The following is a 15,324-nucleotide window of genomic DNA, read 5'->3' as shown; positions in this document are numbered from 1 at the left end:
CTCAACTGGGAGGTTAAACCGAATCCGTTCAGTGGGGAATATAGCCCCTGGGTCCTGCCATGCTCCTTGCCCCATGGGAGTGGTAGCCTCTGGGATGGTGGCTTGTCCCTGCTTTGGCGTGAGCATGTGTTTTTTTGGCCCATATCACGTTTAAAATTTTAGAAATTTGTTGCCAATATTTAAAACGGAGACAGTTCACATAGAAGTCTGAATTTTTGGCTTCTCTTGAAAATCAGAAGGCCTGACAACACTGGTCCTACATTTCTACATGCCAACAATGGGCTGGCTCTGAAGAATGGTTCTCTTTTCACACAGGACTTAACGTTTTTCTGGATCCACCCAGTCCCCACCACTCCTTCTTGTCTCACAGGGGGCTTACTTCACCCATTTCTTTACCTTACCTGGTAGGCCCGTGTAGGAATTTGAATTTGTGAACCCTGCTTTTGATTAAGGACTTACTGAGCATGGATTAGTCTGCATGTGACAGTGGAGGGTGCCGGAGGGAGTGAAATAAACTTAGATGCGTGAATGCCCCTTTCTGGCTCCTTTTCTTCTGGGGCTGGTCGCTGGCACTTACATGGGAAGGGCAGGTTCAGAGACCTGGGTTCAAGCATTGAGATCAGGAGCAGGGTTGGGGCTCGTGTGACTATACCACTCAAGGCCACCTGGCCTAGCAAATAGAACCTTCCATATGGTCCAGTCTAGCTTATTATTTTGCAGTAGGGTTTGGGAACAAAGCTATGGTAGATAAAAAAATATGTCTTTGTCTTGTTCTCCTCCTTTGTACACGTTCCATCTCTTTAAGGAATCTTAGGGGCAGCTTTCGGGTATTCCTGGGCCCCCGGGACAGAGTCATTGTAACAGCATCTTTGTGTGTGTGTGGATGTGGATGTGTGTGTATGTATGTGTGCGTGTGTGTTCTTCTTGGAACATTTATTTGATATTTGTTCTTTTTATTGTAAGTTTGAGTTAGATTCAAACGTTAGTAACTTCAAGATGTCATTTAAATCCAAAATTAAGGTTGTTCATAATAATCTTATACACGGTCTTTTCCCAACTTTATTGAGGTATAATTTAGAGACTTTTTAAGTATGTAGAGCTCAGTGAATTTTGACAAATGTTTACCTTCCTGTAACCACCACCACAATCAGGATGTCAACATTTCCATGACCCCCAGGGTTCCCTTGCGCTCCTTCCTCATCCATCTCCCCACCACTCCTGGTCCCAAACAACCACTGATTTGCTTTCTTGATGGGCATTTGGGTTGTTTCCAGTTTGGGGTATTACAAATAAATCTGCATGAACGTACATGTACAGGTCTTTGTGTAGACACGTTTTCATTTCTCTTAGGTAAATACCTAGAAGTGGAATTGCTGGGTCTATGGTAACTGTGTGTTGAACAAGTTAAGAAACTGCCTGTTTTCCCAAAGTGGTTGCTGCACCATTTTCTCCTCCCGCCAGTCATGGAGGAGAGTCCGCTTCATGGCTCATACAGTGCACATGGTGTGCTGTACATCCTCCCAATACTCGGAATTTCGTTCTTTTAGATTTTAGCCACTCTAATGGGTGTGTAGTGGTATCTAATTGTGGTTTTAATTTGCATTTCCCTGATGACTAATGATGTTGAACATCTTTTCATGTACTTATTGGCCATTTGTATATCTTTTTGTACATAATAGCATCTTAATACCAACTCTCTCAACCGCTAATAGAGGCAATAGAAGATTATACAGAAAATTAATCTGCAGTATGTATAGCAAATCAGTTCCAAGAAAAGGGCTGATAAAAAGCTGTAGGTATGAGAGGGAGGAGAGCTCACATCCAGTCTCTTAGCTGAAACTGGAATGCTGGGATTTTGTCACTGTCTTAGAACAAAGCAGCAGGGGCAAGTTTCAGGCAGGACTCAGACTTATTTCTGGGATGGGAACGGTTCATTGCGTGGCTGGTGGCTGCTTCTCTGTTGGGCTCCCCTGCTGGGCAGACACCTGTGGGGTGGATGGTTGACAGGGAGAGTGGCAGATTTGTTAAGTTCGCTTATTTCCAGGCATAAGTTCTGAGCCTGCTTGGACTCTTCAAGTCCACTGAAGCCAGCTCTGCCCTTGACCCCAGAGTCAATATGAAAAGGTCATGACCCTTGATCTCTCCATTGTGATGGGAGGGCCGAGGTACCAATGTGCCACTCTCCCTGGTGGTCATGGACTCGTGCAGCTGGGCAGCAGGGGTTGGTCCATGCATGCTGGTGGCTGGACCCAGTTCTCTGAGGTTCCTGCTGCAGGGCGTGCGGATTAGAATCCTGACATCACTCAACCTGCCGCCACCATGGCTTTTGCTCAGCCTGGATTAACTGTTGGACCTGAACTGCTCAGGTCCATCCACTGACCAGTCCATTCAGCCTGAAAACTGCTCTGATTGATTTCTTTTTCTCATTGACTAGGACTGCTGTCTGACTGCACCAATCAAAGTGAATTTGGCTTTGGGAAGACTCAGCTTAAGGATGGAATGTCTTGTTCTCTTTGTCAGCTTGCCTTGTTTTCTATTGCAAGAGCTCACAGATTTGTCATATGCACCCAAGTGCTGGAGTCTTCTGCTGCTAATTGACCGTATTATCAACATGACACAGTGAAAAGGGCATTGGTTTTGGAATGTACTGGAAACCAGGTTTAGTCACAGCTCTGTCACTTATAAGCAGTGTGACCTTGGGCAAGTCACTCTTAAAACCCCGATGTCTGGGGCTGGCCCCGTGGCGCATCGGTTAAGTGCACACGTTTCACTTCAGCAGCCCTGGGTTCGCTGGTTAGGATCCCGAGTGCGGACATGGCACTGCTTGGCAAGCCATGCTGTGGTAGGTGTCCCACATATGAAGTAGAGGAAGATGGGCACGGATGTTAGCTCAGGGCCAGTCTTCCTCAGCAAAAAGGGGAGGATTGGCAGTAGTTAGCTCAGGGCTAATCTCCCTCAAAAATAAAAGAACAAACCCCGATTTCTTTTGTAAAATGAGGATAGTAAAATTTACCTCTCAGTATTGTTTTGATGACTAAGGTTGACAATGGACCCATTGTTGGGGTATACTTGTAGTTTTTATTGATTCTCAGCTTCCAGCCTCTGCCTCTGAAAAATGAGTCAGCTGGACCAGGTGGCCTCCCAGGGCCATCCCACTCTGATGTGTAACTCTGGGAAATAGAGCAATGCTCTTGTCCAGATTACCAAGTAACTTCTTTGCAGCATGTTAATAAGTCTCAAGAGAGGAGGACACAGTAGGGGATGCAACCAAAAAATTCAGATTTCTGTAAATAAAAGGAACTTTCAACCTTAATGACAGCCAGTTTAACACCTACAAAAGTACCACCCTTTGGGCTAAAATATTTTCTTCTTCCTGCCACCTCTCCAGGCAGCGGCACCATCCGCAGGCCCATATGTTTGGGTAAATAATCCACCAAGACAAAGTCAAGTCTTAGATTCACTGGTCACCTGTATCACACACTTGGAAGAGGTACTGTGTGGTACCTCAGTTTCCCTTTCATCCCAGAAGTTCTATAGGACTTGCTCATTCCTTCTTGGGTGTCAAAGCTGCAAGTTATCTTCCTGAATGCTCTCTGAGGTCCTCCAATAGGATGGCAGGATGAGTAGTAAGAATTATTACTAACTAGTGAAAATATGTATAATCACATCATTGGAGCGTATAATTGATGCTTCAGTGCTGCAGGCAGAAATGGAGGGATGCACAGATGGAAGCCAGGGAGAAGGAGGCTGCCCTAGGGCCCACTGCGGCAGAAGTAGGAGAAATGTGGAGGCTTTAGCACTTGGTACCCTGCAAAACAGCAACTGACCAAAGGTCGTGTGCTGTGGATGCCGAGCCGTGAGTGTCAAAAGCTGACATAAACAGAGCTGTTTCCCCCCGGAGAACCTTTTCATGCCCACATTTTGAGCCCACTGGCGTCTTTTTTTTGTTGTTGTTTTTTACAGCAGTGTCCGGTCTCTTAGCTGACCCCTGCAGTAGCTGAGGAAGAGATGATGAAGCGTCTCACTTGTGCCTGGCTTCCCGAGCTGTCCCCTTGGATTCCTGTATCTGAGTCCTTGATGCTCTGTCAACAGCCAAGCAGGGCTTCCACCCCGCTCTGCTCCCAAGGGCCTGGGTTATTATAAATGAGTCATGACGACTGCATCTATTTGTTTCAGGGCTTATTTGTTGGAAGAGGAGGAATGAGGCAGCAACTCAAGAGTCTCTTCTCGGTGTATTGCACTCAAGTTTTCCTCCGCTCGTTCTGTTGAGGATGAGAAAGGAGGTGTGTGTGTGGGGGTTGGGTGGGGGCCGGGGAGCTGGGGCAGAATGGGACAGGAAGCAGGTGTGGGCGATTCTTGGAAGGGGGATAATAATAATAACAATGATGATGATGAATGTAGGCACCACGTGTTGATGTTTCCAGTGTGTCCGTCACTGTGCTGGAGGTGTGCTATCTGCACTAGTTCATATCATTGTCACACACTTCTATTACACGCGTGCTATGATTATCCCCAGCTCATAGTAAAGGAAACAGAAACCAAGGGAAGAGAAGTCACTTGCCCAAGGCCACCTAGCTGGTAAGTGATGGAGCCAGGACTCCAATCCAGGTCCTGCTCCAAGACTCACGTTCTGCAACCGCCTGCTCTGCTCTTCCTGGCACACGATAGCATCAGTCCTGCTGCTGCCATAGCCACCTCCACCTGTGTCCTGCCCCTGAGCGAGCGCCAACCAACCCCATGGGCCTGTTGTCTGGACCAAATGAGCTGATACCTATTAAGTACTTAGAACAACGGTTGGTCCTTTATAAGCGTGCAGTCAATACTAGTCATTATTTTTATTTTTCTAATATGCTGTTTTTCTTTCTCCATGCCAGACACTCTGCTGGGTGCTGCAGGACTACAGAGGTAAAACAGACATATTTCCTGCTCTCTGGGGATCTTATATGATAGCTGGGAGATGGGACAGCCACACAAAGATAATGAAAGGCAGTGTCCGATACGTGCCAAATGCATGGATCACTGAGTCCAGGCAACAGAAGTCCGGAAGGAGGGTGATGCCGTTTGGGATGAAAGGGGAGGGCTTCGTGGAGGAGCCAAGGTCAGACCTATGGCTGAAGGAAGGGCTGGGTTTTTAAAGTTTAAGGTGGAGTGTGTGAGGCCAAAGTATTCAGGTAGAACTAATAACACCAGAGTGTCAGCTTCTCTCCCCAAGAATGAGGGGAGGGGTTCTGTCTGTTTTGTAAGCCACTGTGTCCCTAGGGCCTAGAGTACTGCCTGGCACAGAGCAGCTTCTCAAGAGATACAGGTTGAAAGAATGAATGAGAAAAAGGAACGTCCCTGGGAAATTGCAGAGTGTCTTTGGGTAAGCTGGGCAGGCTGATTTGGCCCGAGGAGTGTGGGTGGTGGGGTTTGAAGGAGAGAAGGCTGCAGGCAGCATTTAAATGGGTCTCAGAGAGTAGGTCCGATTTTGACGGAGAGAAGTGTAAATACTGCAATAAGCCCCAGTGTGGCTCCAGATGAATGCCCATGAGAATAAGTGAAAAAGTTCACCATGTCCAAACCTGGTATTTTTCCCCCAGCCTTGGCACCGGAAACTGAAGAGGTGAAACCGGCAGTGGAAAGCCTGCCTCAGAGCAGAACGTGGTCCCCGGGATGGTCTGGAGCACAGAAATAGCAAATGCAGCACGCAGACACCTGGTTCCATCACTCTGAGTCCCTCCCGTCAGCCTGCGTGTCCCCGTCAACATTTGCAGTCCGCAATATTCGTCTGGTTTGGTTTACGGCAGCGTCTTCGCTGTTCCAAAGGCTGGTCTCAGCTGACTTCTACTGACTGCTTGGCGTCGTGGGTCTAAACAACTGCTCAGTGGACTTGGTGTTCCTACTTTCCGACAGCCTGCTTAGGCTGGTGCAAGAATAGTCTGTGCGCTTCTTAGTAAGTCTTGGAACTGCTCCTGTGTATATCCAGCTCCCGGGTTAGGCCATTTGCTCTTGGAGGAGAAGAATGCATTTTCTATTTCCTCTTCTGCTAGGTGCCTGTGTCTCTGCAGTAGGTCTGGAATTAGAGATACTAAGAAATCAATTGAACATTAAAAAAATTTCCTGTAGTCACAGTGGACCCAAGCTGATGCTTTCAAATGGAGTGGGGGTAAACTTGGAGAGCGTGGGGTTAGGCGTGGAGCAGAGTAATCTATTAGTTGATTCCAGTGACGCATATAGAGGATGTAGTGTTGGGGTAGAGTGATAAAGTAGAAAACATAATGACATCCTGTGATTATTTTCCCAGCTGAGACTCTGTCTTAGGAGGTTGTACGGAGGTAGTAGAAAGAAAACTCTTTTAAGTTGACAGATCTGAGTTTAGTCTCTGTTCCTTAGGAGCTGAGTGATCTCTGGTAAGTTCTCCTAACCCACTGGTTTTCAGCTGGGGGTGATTTTGCCCCCAGAGGACATTTGGTAATGTCCGGAGATGTTTTTGGTTATCTCATAATTGGGAGGATGCCTTTGCTATTGGCATTAAGCGGGTAGAGGCCAGGGATGCTGCTAAACGTCTTACAGTGCACAGGAAAGCCCCACAACAAAGAGTTATCTGGCCCAAAATGTTAATAGTGCCTAGATGGAGAAACCCTGTCAACCATATCGAGCCTCTGTTTCCTAATCTGTAAAATGGGGCACAGAGCAGCTACCTCCCTGGTTGCTGGGAAGATTAAGCTTGGTGTGTGTCGGTGTGGGGGGGGTTGTCCCTGGCACATAGTAGGCCCTCAGCTCAGTTCCCTCTGTTCCCCTCTTAAGTGCCTTGAGTCTGGGTAGTGGGTGTGGAGAGATTGGAGAGAATTCAGAAGTGTCGCCAAGCTAATTACAGGGCAGGGGAAGATGAAAAGAACTGGGATTATTCAGCCTGAAGAAGAAAAGAGTCTCAAAGGTGATTTAATAACAGCTCTAAAGCCCAAGAAGGGTCATTATTTAGGTGAAGGTAACCCACTGCTTTCCATCTCCACCGAGGGACGGAAACGAAGAACAAGCAGGGTGGAATGAGGGTGGCTACAGGGCAGAACTTCCTGTCTACAAAGACCAGCTGAAGAAAGAGCCTCCTGCAGCGTCCTGAACCCAGGGACCGTTCCATGTCTGAATTCATCCCACTAAGGTTTATTAACGACTTCCTGTGTGTTGGAGGAGCTGTGGGGAGGGTGGGGGTCAGGTGGGCACAGGGGGAGGGCAACAACGAGGACAGTAGGGTTTCCATCCTCAAGGAATTTACGGATTATTTGGGGAGGGGGTGTAGCGAGTGATGAAAATGTTGTGGGGAGCCCCGGGCAAATGGCTCCAGGAGATCAAAAGTTTAGGGGATAAGAGAAGGGGAAGAGGACGCAGCACTTGAAATGGATCTTGAAGATAAGTCAGATGTTGGCAGATGCAGACTAGAACCAAGGGGAGGTGGGCATGGGGGCTGACATGGGCAGGGGGGTGGGCGGGAGATGGGGAAATGGGGAGTGTGTGGGAGGAGCAGCAGAGAATTCCCCAGGAGGTCTGGGAACAGACAAGGTGGGATAAGAAGGCAGGGCCAAATCAGGGACGCCCAGGAAGGCCAGGCGGAGGGGCTTGTCCTCAATTCAATAGGCGCAGGGGTGTGGGCAGGGAGCGTCCCTGGCTGGAGCCTTGCTTGGGAAGGTAAACATGCACAGCTTTGTAGTTGGGGCTGGAGGCTGCCTTGCCCCCATTGAAGGCTGTTACCTGAGGACTTAGGTCAGGCGAGAAGTAATGAGGGTGGTGGCAGCTGGAAGGGATGGGAAAATCCTCTCCTGAGCCCTGTTTCCTGGGTGGGCCTCTGGTCTCCCCATCAGGGTAGACAGGTTGGCTCCAAGCTGGGCCACCTGCTGATCTCACCACCCTGGCATCCATCCGGAGCGCTGGATCCTTTCTTCTCCACTCTGGAAACCTGGAGCGTGGCTGGGTGCCCTGGCGGCGTGGGCTCTGCCACTGCCGGGGCTCTGCTTGTGGGGGCGCACGAGGCCTTCTCAGGCTGCCCTGGGTGCCTGCCCCGTGAGGGTTTTCCTCTGTGCATCCAGTTATTCCCCGTTTGGTTGGTCCTCAGTGGTGACGCCCTGTGGAAAGGGAGCGCGGAAGTAAAGGCGGGAGCCACAAGGGTGGAGGGATGCTGAACCATCCAGGCCTAGGAGGGCTGCTGACAAAGACCTCCATCATTGCCTGATGCTCTGCTGTCTCTGAGTCTGTGCAGAGCCCAGTAGCACCAGGCCCCTCTCAGGGCCACTTCTACAGCCTGCGGCAACAGGCGAGACAGACTGCTCCCCTGGGCTCCCACTGGAGCAGCAGCACAATTTGGCAGCCTGTACAGCCCCGGGCAGGAAGCTCCTGCAGGGGGTCTCCACGGAAGCCTGGGTGAGACAGGAGGGGTTTGCTCGCAAGGCCGGTGGATTAGGGGAGACCTAAGGGAGGACTGCCTGATCCGGAGTGGTGAGATGCTGCAAGGGGCTGGGAAGGGGGCTTTGTGAGGTGCAGTGGGCTTCACCTCCAGGCTGTGCATGGGAATCACCTGGGGAGCTTGGTAAACACAGAGATCCCCAGGCCCCTGCCAGACCTCCTGAGTCAGGATTTGGGGGCACTGGCCAGAGCAACATGCCCTCTTCCTGTGCAGAGTAGTGAGGCCTCTGTCCCCTTGGGGTTCGCGTGGACCTCTAAAGCCCCAGAGAGTGCCCCTTCCAAGCTGTTCTTACCCAGCCTGGGACAGCAGCCGCATGGTTGCCGGAGGCAGTGGGTATAATGCAAACAGCAAGGACTCAGCATGAGGAAGATGTGAGACTGGAGTCTGCCTCTATAACGTTAGTTCTGGGACCATCAGCAAGGTACAAAGCTGCACCAAGCCTCCGTTTCTTCATGTGTACTATGAGGGTGTCAGTATCTATTTTATAGGACCACTTTGGGGAGTAAATGAAATAATACAGTGCCACTGCGTGATTGGTTCTCAAGAAGTGACACTTTTTCCTTTTCCACGCCCCAAGGCCAGGAGCAGAGAGAGCTCACCCTGGCATTTGAAGGCCTTTCTGGGAGGCATTCATTCTCAGGTGCCACCCTGGGCTTACAGGAGCCCCAGGGTGGGGGCCTTCTTGCATTTTGCACCCTGGGAGCCTCACTTGCTCACCCCAGTCCCAGCCCGCCCTACTCTTGTGCGATTTGTAATCTCAGGCACAGACTCAGTCGGTTTAACAAACCCTGGAGAGGATCCTGGATGATCTCGGAATCTCCAGGGTGACGTAGAAAAGTCAACAGACATAGACTGCACACTGTGATAATCAGAGATGGAGATAAGCCGGGACGATGAGGACCCAGAGGCGGCATCTGGTGGGCTGAGAGGTCGAGGAGGTGACAGCAGAGCAAAGTTTGAAGGATTAACCAGCAGGAGTTAACCTGCATCACAGACTCTCCTGTAATGGGATCCTGGCCCCGTTAATCTTCTTGTTCTATCATCAGGAGGACAATCTGACTTGTGCCTGCTCTGAGGTCCCATGCTCCTGCCCACAGGACACCAACCACCTGCACAGAAAGAGAGAAGCCCACCAGATGCTTCCTAGGCTCAGAGGTTGGCATCCCAAGGTGCTTGCCCCCATCAGCCAGCACAGGCAGCCCCAGGGGGGCCTGGGAATATCCCTGCTGAGAGGCCATTCTCAGCAGCCACTCTACAGCGAGGCCACTAGCATCTTGCTCTTCGGGGAGTGAAGGCACTGCGATCGTGAGTCACGCCACTCCCCAATTATTTTGAAAGGAAGCTTCCGTAATGAAGGAGGAGAATTGTACAGAGCAGTGCCAGCGTTGGGGAAACATGCCCAACTTCCATCGGCAGCCGTCAGTCCCCGCTCGCTTCCTTTCTCTTTGCTCGAGGTGCATATGACAGGAGCTTCCAAACAGCTTAAGCACAGGAAACTCTGCGAGTGTGTGTGTTTGTCAGAGCGACTTTCATCCCTCCATACGTTCCATGTGTCTGCAAACCCCGCCCTTGTCAGCAGCTGGCGGCAGCTCAACAATGAAACCGACACTTGTTTCACAGCCTCCAACTGAGCGGAGCTCCCTCCAGTCTCTCTCCCTCCAGCACGGAGAGTATGTCTGCACACTGTTATCAAGCTGCAGCGGATGGTGGAGCCCTCAGCAAGGTTTCCCCAGCTTGATGGCAGCCCAGAGAGCTCCTCTTCTCTCCACCTGCCACCACAGAGCCCTCCACCACCTCCAGCTGCAGCCCTGTAGCAATTCCAGCTGGCTCCAGCGGAAATTCCCATGCTGGCGATAAACTCACTACTGGACCGGGCCACCTGGGGACAGGGAGATTATAGAAAATGACTCTGAAGCTCGCTCCAGAATTGATGATGCCATGATTAGGACACTTGTTCCTGGAGGCCTTTGAAGTCCCTTCCTGTTTGAAGCCATTGTCCTTCTATAGTAATTAGTTACTTCTGCTAGTTAGTTACTTCTTAGTTCTACTTATTAGTTACTGTTATTCTATATTATCATGTAGCTATATTATACAGTGACTGCGATGCTTAAGTCTCTTCTCCAAGTTGGTCATCACTCCACTTATATCCTTCTAGCAGCAGGGAGCTCAGTGTGGCTTAAGGCTCAGGGCTGCCTGGATTGTTCTATGGCTTTTCGTAGGGTTGATATCACCAGCTCTCGCTCTACCCCCAAGGAGTGCGAAGATGGAGGCTAATGTCTCTGCTCCCTGACAGCCTGGCTCCCACTGGAAGGTGGCCATCATGTAAACCCGAGGCTTCTCTCCTCCAGGAGAACAGCCCTGCTTCCTGAAACGGCTCCTCTCAGGCGTAGTTTTAAGTCCCTTTGATTGGAAATGAACATTTGAAATCCAGCTCAATTCAGACTTCTTCCTTCTGGGGGATTCAGTAGGCAACATGCACAGCTCTGAACCAGCATGTTGGTTTACAAAAGTGACATCATAACTTCTGCCCCAGGTCATTCAGCCCTGCAAACCTTGTCTGGCTGGCGATGTTCAGACCCCAGGGAGCCAGTCAGTCGGCTGGTGGAGCACTCGCTCTGCCCAGAGCCCTGGACTTAGGGAGGGGTTCAGAAGAAGAAAGACTCGCGCTGGCTCTACAGGGCTCTCAGATTAAGACAGGCTGGAAGAAACTGGAGAGAGAGACTTAATGACATTCACCAAGGACGCCAGAGAAGTGCAGTGAAGAAAGTGCAAGTGGTGGAAGAAATGCCCTGGTGACCGGTGCCAAGGCTTTGGGGGGAAGCTGGGTCACCATGCAGGAGGAAGCTGAGAGCAAGAGGAAGAGGAAGGCCCTTCCGAATGGTGAGAGGGGAAAGCCAGAGATTCAGTCACATGAGGAGGCTGAAAGCCAGGGGGAGCGGAAAGGCCTGCTGAGGGTAAGAGGAGGTTAGAGAGGTGAGTTAGGGAAGTTACAGGTGCCTCTGGAAGGTAAGGAGGGCTCTGTGAGAGGAGCCCTGTGCCTAGGAAAACGTACTTTTAGCAAGAATGCTCCTTTTCTCTTTCAAATTGCAGAGGCCCTGGGGGACTCTCAAAGGACAGTGGACCCTTTAGATAGGGAACAGCCTGCATTCTGTCTTCCTTGTCCACGTGTACAGATGTGTCTGGCCACCAGTGCTTTCGCTGAAGTTAAGATAAGAAATATTTCCAAGGATACCCAGGCGGCCCTTCACCTTACCAGGAGATTCCTATTGACAAGAGAATCAACCAGTCTTTTGAGGTGACCAGGTCTGCTAAGTTGACTTCTGCGTAGAAGAACAGGAAGAATTCCAGGCCGGGAGCTGCCTCAGCTGGGCCACCCCTTTGCTGGAGCAGCAGCAGCAAGGCAGACCTGCTGGATCTCAGGTCCTCGCCAGAAAGCCCAGCCCTTTGGGGCGCTGTCTCCCTGCTTGAGAACTTTCCAATTCCTTCCCTCCACCTCTGTGCCTGACTTCCAATTTGTTGGTGTTTTCCATTTCATTTCCCTCTCGCTCACCTTTCCTCCCCGCGGGATCATTTAGGGCTTTGATTTTCTTTTGTCAGAATGAGCATTTCCTTCGTCTCACAACCGTCCCTTCCCTCCTCCCACCCCCATGACATCGTTTGATTCAGCTGCTTCCTGCACCTGGCTTTGCCTCACACCAACCGGGAGGGGAGGACCACAGCCAGCAGCCCCCGCCTCGCCTCCCTCCAGGGAGGCCTCTCCAGTTACTCTTGCTTCTGCTGATGTCAGGAAGGATTGAGCTTTAATTACTGATGCTGCTGTGCCTGGAATGGGGGCTCAGAGAAGCCTCTATGCCATCTCTGATGGTCTGCCCAGTATCCTGGCAACAGAATGCTAGGATATTCCCATAATCCTCTGGCCGATGGAGATCCCAGTCTCTTTCCCCTTGTCTCCACGCAGGATCGTCCCACAGCCACTCTACGTGGGTCGAGGAGGTATGGTGGTGTGGAAGAAGTGATTTCCTCTTAAGAACTTCAGAAAAGGAGATTCTCTTATCTGTCTTCCATGTTCCCCCACGTCTGGGGTCTTCTGGTGGGAATGAATTGCTCTAACCTGAATCCCGCCCATCGTAGTTTTAGAAGAGTTTGCCTTTAGAGGTGACCAATCTGGCTGTGCGGTCTCTCACTCCCCTGATCTCCAGGGTTGGCCTGGCAGGTTAGGTGTTGAGGGCCGGGTGTCCCTATCTCATCATGGCTTTACTCATCTCACTGCATCTCATCTCCATCGTTGATTCAGATTTCACGGTCATAGAGATTTCAAAGTGAGGAAAGGCCCTGGTCTGCTTAAGTAGCCCATTCATCTGTTCATTGAATTATTCATTTAACAAACACTTTCTGACTTTATAGCCTCAGCCAGGCACTGGGCAAAGCACAGGAGAGACTGTGAGAGGAAAGCATGGTCCTTCTTCCCAAGGCACTCTCAGTCTTGGGGAGGACAAATGCCCACATTTACATGTTACAATACCATGTGATTAGTGCGGTATATGTGCAGAGTGCCATGGGACCCAGTGGCTGTGCTTGGGGACTAAGGGAAAGTGTTACGCAAGAAATGACATTTGAACTGTGCCGTTGAAGGCGACACAAGAGCTACATAGGCAGTCGAGAAGAAGGGAAGACTTGATGTTAAATTGTTCAGACTGGCAAGTCAATTTCAATTGCTTTCCGTGGTGTTTGCCTCCATGCAAAGAGGGCCAAACCTGCAGAGACTGTGAAATTATGACATATGTCATTGATTCTTTCAACTGGGCAATGAGTATCTTCAGTGTGCCCAGCTCTGGCACGCCTGGCATGTGACATTAGTTAATATTCATAAACATGGGTGACACCAGGCCACACAGCCCAAGTCATAGGGCCTAGAATCAGGACCAGTTCTGCACTTCTCACTGAAGCTAAGGCAGAAATCTTCCAGGAAAAGGATAGGGGGCTCTGCTTATTGTCTGAGTCCTGAATTCCTAGTGGTGCCAAGTGTACACTAGCTCAAAATTTAGAGACAGGGAGAACGTAAATCTGTCAGCTTCAGGGCCAGGGGAGTTCTGATTTTGGTGTCGGCTCTTTAATCAATAGCATTAGGCTTTCCGATTGAAGGGTCTTAATTTGATAGTCTCCCGGAGGAGTCATTGGTTCTGACGTGGACACATTACATGGCTTCCTGACTACCTGGAAGACAGGGCTGGCTTCCCAAAGGAAAAGGGTTGCTGCTCTCTTTATGTTCCTTTCAGATCAAGAGCCAGAAATGAGCTTGGTTTTCATCACAGCTTCAAAGGTTACAGCTGGAACAGACCTTGGTTAGTTCAACACTTTTGCCCCTGGAAAGACCACACAAGGTCCTTGCGGGACCACTCTAGCCAGGGGAAAACAGATCCTACTGTCAAAGAGAATCCATGATTTCCGTGTTGGAGTCTGAAAGAGCGCCCTTAGTTACATTTAAATAATTCAAGCTGCAGTTTGTGTGTTTCCTCGTTTGTTCTTCTGGTTTCCTCCACATTTCAGACCTGGCAAACTCATCATTGCGGAGATAGAAAAGGAGATCTCAAGGCTGTGTGGGTGTTCTGGGTGGGCTGGGGGTCGGCCGTTGGCATCCTTGCCGAGGAGGCTGGAAGGAGGAATGGAATTCATGAGCTCTAAGCACCCTCGACCTCTCCCCAGAGAGGCCTTCCCTGGGCACTGACGCAAAATGCCCCATCCTGCTCATGCGTTTTGTTTTCTTCATCGCACTGCTAGCTGAAATCAGCTTATTTATCGTCTGTTTCCCCCTACAATGTAAGCTCCGTAAGACACAGCGTTGTCTAGTTTACTGCGGTATCCCCTGGTGTGTTAATATGTGGCAGAATAGTTGATAAAAGAATATGAAAAGTTTTCGCCTGGACTCTGAAGTGCAAACTGGGCATATTTTCCCAGACTCACCATTCAAAGATCAAGTCCTAGTCATTTCTAACATTTTTTCAGTTGAACCTTTCATCTCACCAAACCTCATTTCCTTATCCATGAAATGCAACCCTACTTCACAGGGCCACTGGCAGGATGACACCAGATAATATATGTGAAACCTTTTCTAAACTTTAAAACATTGCATAGACATGGAGGGTAGTAGATTTCTGGTGTTTATTCATCCTCTCTTCCTTTGGGGACCTACCAGTCCCCATGATTTTAATTGGCCTGTCAATCACAACAGCGGGCCACAGGGACAGGCATGTGATCCAGGCCTGGACAGTCATCTCCTCCCTTGTGACAGTGATTGGCCCAACAATTGAGCATACGATCCAAATAGGACCAATTTAGAATTCTTCCCTGAAATTTACATATTTGTGCTAAAAGAAAAAAAAATAAAGCTATGAATCAGGGCAGTTGAAGGCTATCTTACCCATCGAAGCAGGAAAAAAATCCTTTCTGTAGATGAAATAGACAAACAGAAATGAGATATGCTGGTGAGGGGCAGATTTCTGACGGCCCTGGTTCTGGCTCCTGACTATTGGACACCTGGAGCTCTTCATTCTTTGAACACTCTTAGTTATTTTCCACTTTGCAAGCCAAGATTTTGCATAATTAGTTTGAGATGGTTTTCATTCGTAAGTAACTGAAAAGATTTATTCCTAGTCATTCATTTATTAATTTAGTCATTAATATATTTAACAAAGATTTATTGACTATAAAACACCATTGTTGCGAAACAAAGAATTTGACTGACTGATCTTTGTCCCTGGTTTCTGGGAGGGAGCTTCTAAACTCTTGGAAGGAGTGCCTTTGTTATTCACGGGGGCCCTTGGACCACACCTGAGTTTATGCTAAGGCGATGACTCAGGAGGGGGCCGGTCATGCTGGAGAGAGAAACCATG

At 49.6% G+C, this 15,324-nt stretch overlaps 1 long non-coding RNA gene across 2 annotated transcripts in view; it reads left to right on the top strand.

The window, feature by feature from the left end:
* LOC138925098 (uncharacterized) overlaps positions 1–6,108 on the top strand; it is a 70,304-nt gene extending 64,196 nt beyond the window's left edge. Inside the window, exons 4-6 of one of the 2 annotated variants that reach the window (XR_011440797.1) lie at positions 4,177–4,283; positions 4,875–4,905; positions 5,580–6,108. This is a non-coding gene — a long non-coding RNA (uncharacterized lncRNA). Of the gene's footprint in view, positions 1–2,178; positions 4,284–4,874; positions 4,906–5,579 lie in introns of those variants that run through there. The other variant, XR_011440796.1, reaches the window with a different exon arrangement.
* The last annotated feature ends 9,216 nt before the right edge of the window (positions 6,109–15,324 follow it).

This window comes from Equus caballus, chromosome 7 (assembly GCF_041296265.1).
Source record: "Equus caballus isolate H_3958 breed thoroughbred chromosome 7, TB-T2T, whole genome shotgun sequence".
Lineage (NCBI taxonomy): Eukaryota > Metazoa > Chordata > Mammalia > Perissodactyla > Equidae > Equus > Equus caballus.
Note: the sequence above shows the minus strand (reverse complement) of the source record. Positions and strands in the feature narration are given on the sequence as shown.